At 41.9% G+C, this 7868-nt stretch overlaps 1 non-coding gene across 1 annotated transcript; it reads left to right on the top strand.

Moving 5' to 3' along the window:
• Positions 1-2448: 2448 nt before the first annotated feature.
• On the top strand, positions 2449-2574 carry LOC136314866 (U6atac minor spliceosomal RNA). Its single transcript, XR_010727437.1, has one exon. It is a non-coding gene; the product is annotated as a U6atac minor spliceosomal RNA (small nuclear RNA).
• Positions 2575-7868: the final 5294 nt, after the last annotated feature.

Raw genomic sequence — 7868 nt, 5'->3', positions numbered from 1 at the left:
GACTGTCTATCTGTTTCTCTCCAGCATAAAAAAAAGGTTAAAAAAATGTGGAAGAGAAAAAGAGGAACAAAGAACAAGAACAACAAATAGAAAACAGTAACAAATATCAACATTAATCCAACTATATCAATAATCACTTTATAAGTCAATGATCTAAATAAATCAATTAAAAGACAATATGAGAATAAATAAAAAACTAGATCCAAATATATGCTAACTACAAGAAGCCCCCTTGAAATATAAAAACACATATAGATCAAAAATAAAGATCCAGCAGCTTTATTCATAATTGCCAAAACTCGGAAGCAACCAAGATATTCTTCAGTAGGTAAATGAGTAAACTGTGGTCAATTAACAATGAAATATTATTCACACTAAAAAGAAGTGAGCTATTATGTATGAAAACACATGAAGGAAATTTATACACATATTACTAAGTGAAAGAAGCCAACATGAAAACACTGTATGATTTAAGAATAAGACATTATGGAAAAGGTAAAATCATGGAGACAGTAAAAATATCAGTAGTCTCCAGAGGCTTTGGAGGGGTGTGATGAACAGGCAGGATTTTTAAGGCAGTGAAACTATTCTGTGTATTACATGGTTATATATTATTTTATAGTCATGAAAACCCATAGAATGTACAATAAATACCAAGAATGAACTCTAATGTGAATGATGGACTTTGGTGAAAATGACGTGTCAGTGAAGCTTCATCAATTATACAGGTATCCACTGTAGCAGGTGATACTGACAGTGGAAAAAGCTGTAGTGTGGAGGGTATGGGGGATGAAAGCATATGGGAAATCTTTGTATCTCTTGCTCAATTTTACTCTGACCCTAAAAATGCTCTAAAAATAAAGTTTAATTTTTTTATTTTTTTATTTTTTACAGAGACAGAGAGTCAGAAAGAGGGATAGATAGGGAAAGACAGACAGGAACAGAGAGGGATGAGAAGCATCAATCATCAGTTTTTTGTTGTGACACCTTAGTTGTTCATTGATTGCTTTCTCATATGTGCCTTGACCGCGGACCTTCAGCAAACCGAGTAACCCCTTGCTTGAGCCAGCGACCTTGGGTCCAAGCTGGTGAGCTTTTGCTCTAACCTGATGAGCTCGCACTTAAGCTGGCGACCTTGAGGTCTCGAACCTGGATCCTCTGCATCCCAGTCCGACTCTATCCACTGCACCACCACCTGGTCAGGCAAAGTTTAATTTCTTAAATGAGCTATTAAGGGATATCGTACGTACAGAAATAGCTTTCTAATTCTCTTATATGTAATATGTTTCTAATTGTTTAGACATTTGGAACAAAACCAATATATCTCAGCATCTCTACCAGCGGAGGGCTCTTAAAAGACAAATCTCTACTTCCATAACCCTAGCAACCAGCTGAGTGCCTAGCCCTACACGGATACTAACTCAATGTTTACTAACGTTGTTAGGAAAAGTAAAGGTGCTTAGGGGAAAAGGGATCAAAGTTGGAGTTAGATTAACCTTGTTTGGCTATTTCTTAGTTTTTATGAACCTAGAGTTTCACTGAGGTTCATTTCTGAAATGGAGATAGTATCACAAAATTGTTGTAAAGACCAAGTAAGAAGCACTACATATAAGAAGCATACATAAATTGCACAATGTTTTATAAAATCAGTTACTCTTATTTATGTAAATAACTAACCAGATACTAAGTTAAAAGATACAGGGATGAACTGAAACTTCAAATTAAAAACACACTACCATTGCCCTGGCCGGTTGGCTCAGCGGTAGAGCGTCCACCTGGTGTGTGGAAGTCCTGGGTTCAATTCCTGGCCAAGGCACACAGGAGAAGCACACATCTGCTTCTCCACCCTTGAAACAGTTATCAAAAAGCTCCCAAAAAAGAAAAGTCCTGAGCCTGATGGCTTCACAAGTGAATTCTACCAAATATTCAAAGAAGAACTAACTCCTATCCTTCTCAAGCCATTTCAAAAAATTCAAGAGGAAGGAAGACTTCCAAGCTCCTTTTATGAGGTGAGCATAATTATGATTCCAAAACCAGGCAAAGACAACACAAAGAAAGAAAATTATAGGCTAATATCTCTGATGAATGTAGATGCTAAAACCCTCAACAAAATATTAGCAAACCGGATCCAGCAATATATGAAAAAAATCATACACCAGGATCAAGTGGGATTTATTCTTGGGAGGCAAGGCTGGTACAATATTCGCAAATCAATCAATGTGATTCATCACATATACAAAAGGAAGGAGAAAAACCACATGATAATTTCAATACATGCAGAAAAAGCATTTGATAAAATTCAGCACCCATTCATGATCAAAACTCTCAGCAAAGTGGGAATACACGGAACATACCTCAACATGATAAATGCCATCTATGACAAACCCACAGCCAACATCATACTCAATGGGCAAAAATTAAAAGCAAAACCCTCAAGATCAGGAACAAGTGTTATATGCAAGGAGAGAAGGTTAGCACTCCCCTTGACAAGGATGGAAGAGGCTCTCGGGCCTAACAACACGCATACGGTTCAAGCATTGCCACCTACTTCGTGGCATCTAACCACTGTTTTTTAAGAAGATGTGGCACATATACACCATGGTATACTATTAAGCCATAAGAAATGATGACATCGGATCACTTACAACAAAATAGTGGGATCTTGATAACATTATACGGAGTGAAATAAGTAAATCAAAAAAAATAAGAACTGCAGGATTCCATACATTGGTGGGACATAAAAACGAGACTAAGAGATGTGGTGGTTACAGGGGGTGGGGGAGGGGAGAGGGAAGGAGGGAAAGAGGGAGTGGGGGTAGGGGTACAAAGGAAACTAGATAGAAGGTGACCGAGGACAATCTGACTTTGGGTGATGGGTATGAAACAGAATTGAATGACAAGATAACCTGGACATGTTTTCTTTGAATATATGTACCCTGATTTATTTATGTCACCCCATTAAAATAAAAACTTATTTAAAAAAATCAGGAACAAGGCAGGGGTACCCCCTTTCACCATTCTTATTCAACATAGTTCTGGAAGTCCTAGCCACAGCAATTAGACAAGAAAAAGAAATAAAAGGCATCCAAATTCGAAAAGAAGTGAAACTATCATTATTTGCAGATGATATAATATTGTATATAGAAAACCCTAAAGTCGCAGTCAAAAAACTACTAGACCTGATAAATGAATTCAGCAAGGTGGCAGGATATAAAATCAATACTCAGAAATCAGAGGCATTTTTATACACTAACAATGAACTGTCAGAAAGAAATTAAGGAATCAATCCCCTTTACCATTGCAACCAAAAAAATAAAGTACCTAGGAATAAATTTAACCAGGGAGATTAAAGACTTGTACTCGGAAAATTATAAAACATTGATAAAAGAAATCAGGGAAGATACAAACAAGTGGAAGCATAAACAGTGCTCATTGTTAGGAAGAATAAACATCATTAAAATGTCTATATTACCCAAAGCAATTTATAAATTCAATGCAATACCAATTAAAATACCAATGACTTACTTCAAAGATATAGAACACATATTCCAAAAACTTATATGGAACCAAAAGAGAACATGAGTAGCCTCAGCAATCCTGAAAAGGAAGAATAAAGTGGGAGGTATCACACTTTTGGATATCAAGTTATACTATAAGGCCATTGTACTCAAAACAGCCTGGTACTAGCATAAGAATAGGCATATAGATCAATGGAAGAGAACTGAGAACCCAGAAATAAACCCATACATTTATGGACAACTGATATTTGACAAAGGAGGTAAGAGCATACATTGGAGTAAAGACAGCCTCTTCAACAAATGGTGTTGGGAAAATTGGAAAGCTACCTGCAAAAAAATGAAACTAGACCACCGACTTACACCATTCACAAAAATCAACTCAAAATGGATAAAAGAGTTAAATGTAAGCCGTGAAACCATAAGCATCTTTGAAGAAAACATAGGCAGTAAGCTCTCTGACATTTCTCGCAATATATTTGCCGAATTGTCTCCACAGGTAAGTGAAATAAAAGACAAGATAAACAAATGGGACTATATCAAACTAAAAAGCTTCTGCACAGCTAAAGACAATAAGAACAGAATAAAAAGACAAACTACACAATGGGAGAATATATTTGACAATGCGTCTGATAAGGGGTTAATAACAAAAATTTATAAAGAACTTGTAAAACTTAATACCAGGAAGACAATCCAATCCAAAAATGGACAAAAGAAATGAATAGACACTTCTCCAAAGAGGACATACAGATGGCCAATAGGCAGATGAAAAAATGCTCAACATCACTAATCATTAGAGAAATGCAAATTAAAACCACAATGAGATATCACCTCACACCAGTCAGAATGGCGCTCATCAACAAAACAACACAAAATTAAGTGCTGGCGAGAATGTGGAGAAAAGGGAACCCTCCTGCACTGCTGGTGGGAATGCAGACTGGTGCAGCCACTGTGGAAAACAGTATGGAGATTCCTCAAAAAATTAAAAATTGAACTGCCTTTTGACCCAGCTATACCAGTGTTAGGAATATACCCCAAGAACACCATAGCACTGTTTGAAAAGAAGAAATGCACCCCCATGTTTATGGCAGCATTGTTCACAATAGCGAAGATCTGGAAACAGCCCAAGTGTCCATCAGAGGACGAGTGGATTAAAAAGCTTTGGTACATATATACTATGGAATACTACTCAGCCATAGAAATGATGACATCGGATCATTTACAACAACATGGATGAACCTTGATAACATTATACTGATTGAAATAAGTAAATCAGAAAAAACTATGGGGGTGAGGAGAGGGAGGGGGATGGGGGAGGAGAGGGGCACAAAGAAAACCAGTTAGAAGGTGACGAAAGACAATTGGACTTTGGGTGATGGGAATGCAGCATAAGCAAATGGCAAAATAACCTAGAGCTGTTTTCTCTGAACATATGTACCCTGATTTATCAATGTCACCCCATTAAAATTAATAAAAAAAAATTTAACCAAGGATGTGAAAGACCTGTAGTTGAAAAATTATACAACACTGAAGAAATTGAAGATATAAATAAATGGAAGCGTATACTGTACCAATAATAGAACAAATTAACATTCTTAAAATGTCTATACTACCGAAAGCAATCTGTAGAATCAATGCAGTTTCTATTATAATACTAATGGTGTATTTCATAGAACTAGAACAATAATAAAAAAATTATGGGGAACCACAAAAAAAAAAAAGAGAGAGAGAGAAAGAAAGAAAAGACAGAGGAGTGGAGAAGCAGATGGTCGCTTCTCCTGTGTGCTCTGAGAATTGGACCTGGGACATCCACACACCTGCTGACACTCTACTACTGAGCCAACCCGAAGTCTAGCAATATTTTATAAGTACAAAATGACACTGCACTGGGCACTTCTGTATATAGGGTGAAAAAGAAACAGATGTCCTTACCCTCATGGAGCTTACTGTTTCTTGGGGGAGAGAGAAAGATTTCCTGATGTGGAAGGAAGGTTGAAAATTTTGAGTAACTGAAAGAAGATAGGTACTCCTAGAGCATAATGGACGGCATGAGCACTCAGTAGGGTGTACTCACCCGTTCTGTGGTCTGTCCACTGGGCCGCCGTTGCCGTTGCTATCTGGAGTGTTTGGGCTCAGGTGCTGCTGGTGCCAGCCCACCTCTGTGGCCACCGCGGCCACCGCTGCCCCAGGAGGGCTGCGCACACTCGCGTGCCCGCTTGGACCGCTTCCAAGACCGCCCCAGCCTTGGCTGCCACTGAGGGCTGGTCTGTGCCGTGGGCAAGTTTGCGCATGGGCTTTGGGCTCCACAGCGTCTGCCATGGCTTCCGCCTCTGCGGGTGGGCCTGCACATGCCTGCTCAGACTGCTTCTGGGGCTGCTTCAACCTCCACTGCTGCGGTGGCGGGTCCGCGTCGCTGGGGGTTGGTGCACCAGCTCAGACAACGCTCAGCAGCGACCACGGCTCCCACCTCCATGGCCAGACCCACACGCGCTCACTCAGACCACCCCCAAGGTCTCCTGGCTTCTGCTGCCACTGAGGGCATGCCCACGCCACCGGCAGGTTTGGGCACTGGCCCGGATCTCCACAGTGGCCGCTGTGACTTCTACCCTTGCTGGCGGGATCACACGTGCCCACACGGACCCCCTCTGCTGTTGCTCAGGCCTCTGCCCTGTCAAGGACGGGCCCTATGCCACAGGCAGGACTGTGTGCGAGCCCAGACCTTCGCAGCGGCTGCAGCGGTTCCCACCTTCGCTAGGCTGGCCCACGCTAGCTTGCTCCATCCGCCCTGGCCTCCACAGCTGTGTCCTGGGTGTTACAGCCGCCCCCTGCCGCCTCCAGTCTTCCCGCCCCCCTACAAGCATTCAGCCCCGCTGGGGGGGGGGTACACGGGGTGTTGTTGTGAACCATAAATGGCAGAAAGCCACTGTAGATTTGAGGCTAGGCAAAGCGCTGAGTTCTGCCCCCTCCACCTCCATATTGGCTGTGAGGCTGAGTATTGGCACCCACTTCACTTGCTTCCTTGACTTGCTGGAAGCAATTTACATGCCCTTCCACTGACTCCTTGATTGTTTTCAGAGGTTGGTAGATTTCACTAATGCATCCTGTTTATGCCTTGGGAGAGTTTCTGTTTTAGCCTTGGATGTGTTACTTTGTATCAAGGACTTCCTTGGTTTGCATAGGGCTATATAATAAAGCAAGCTGGGGCTATGGGGCACTCAGATATTGCCATCAGCATTTGAAGAGTCTTCCCTGTCCCATTTTTTCTTGATGAAAAAAAATAATAATAATAAATTAATTAATAGAACAAAAGGATTGTGGGAGCCAGGCAGGGACTCTCTTAGCAGAGACTGCATTTAGAATGAGCAAGGTGACTTAGGGGCAAAGAGGACCACTTTGCCTGGAGACAGAGAGGTGAGCTTACAAAACACTCAGTAACAAGAGCAGAATGGTAGGTTGGAGCAACACTGAGGAGGGCCTAGGGCACCAAGATAAAGAGCTGGAATTTTGTTTCCGTATTTGACCAGGGGCAACATGCACAAAACAATGATTTGGGAAGTGTATCTGGCCACCCTATGCTAGGTGGTTAGTAGCAGAGGTCTGAGGTTAGGAGACTCCTGGAGACTTCAGCAGGAGTCCAGGAATGAGGCAGAGAGGCCCAAGCTAGGTCGGTGGCTGGAAAAGTGGAAGAAGAGAGACAGATATTAAAGCTTTATTCTTCAGTCAGTCTTGCCTGGACACAACTTTGACATTGTCCACACAAGTGATGATTATCTTGGGTTTTATTAACTTGGGTTTTACAGGTGTATAATATTGCTGCTTGTGCAAGGACATGGAGGCCAAAATGACAACCTCGTTCAGTTGTGTCTCTGGCTGTTTGTCCACAGACTGTTATCGACTGAAAACTGGTGTGAAACATGCTTCCATCACATTGTGGTGCGCCCAGCCTGCTGCTGTGCCCACGGAGAAGTCATGAACATAAATCCACTTCCTGAAAGCAAAGGCTAGAGGATAAAAGTGGTTCTTAAAAGTTATTTCTCTAGTATTGATAGAACTTCAATGGATGGTTTCATTTTTAAAAAGGGGGCTTACTGGCCTGGCCAGTTGGCTCAGTGGTAGAGCATAGGCCTGGCGTGCAAGAGTCCCAGGTTCGATTCCCGGCCAGGGCACACAGGAGAAGTGCCCGTCTGCTTCTCTACCCCTCCCCATCTCCTTCCTCTCTGTCTCTCTCTTCCCCTCCTGCAGCCAAGGCTCCATTGGAGCAGGGTTTGCCCGGTCACTGAGGATGGCTTTGTGGCCTCTGCTTCAGACGCTAGAATGGCTCTGGTTGCAAAAGAGCAACGACCCAGATGGGCA

This window comes from Saccopteryx bilineata, chromosome 10 (assembly GCF_036850765.1).
Source record: "Saccopteryx bilineata isolate mSacBil1 chromosome 10, mSacBil1_pri_phased_curated, whole genome shotgun sequence".
Classification (NCBI taxonomy): Eukaryota; Metazoa; Chordata; class Mammalia; order Chiroptera; family Emballonuridae; genus Saccopteryx; species Saccopteryx bilineata.
This window is presented reverse-complemented; position numbering and strand designations above follow the sequence as displayed.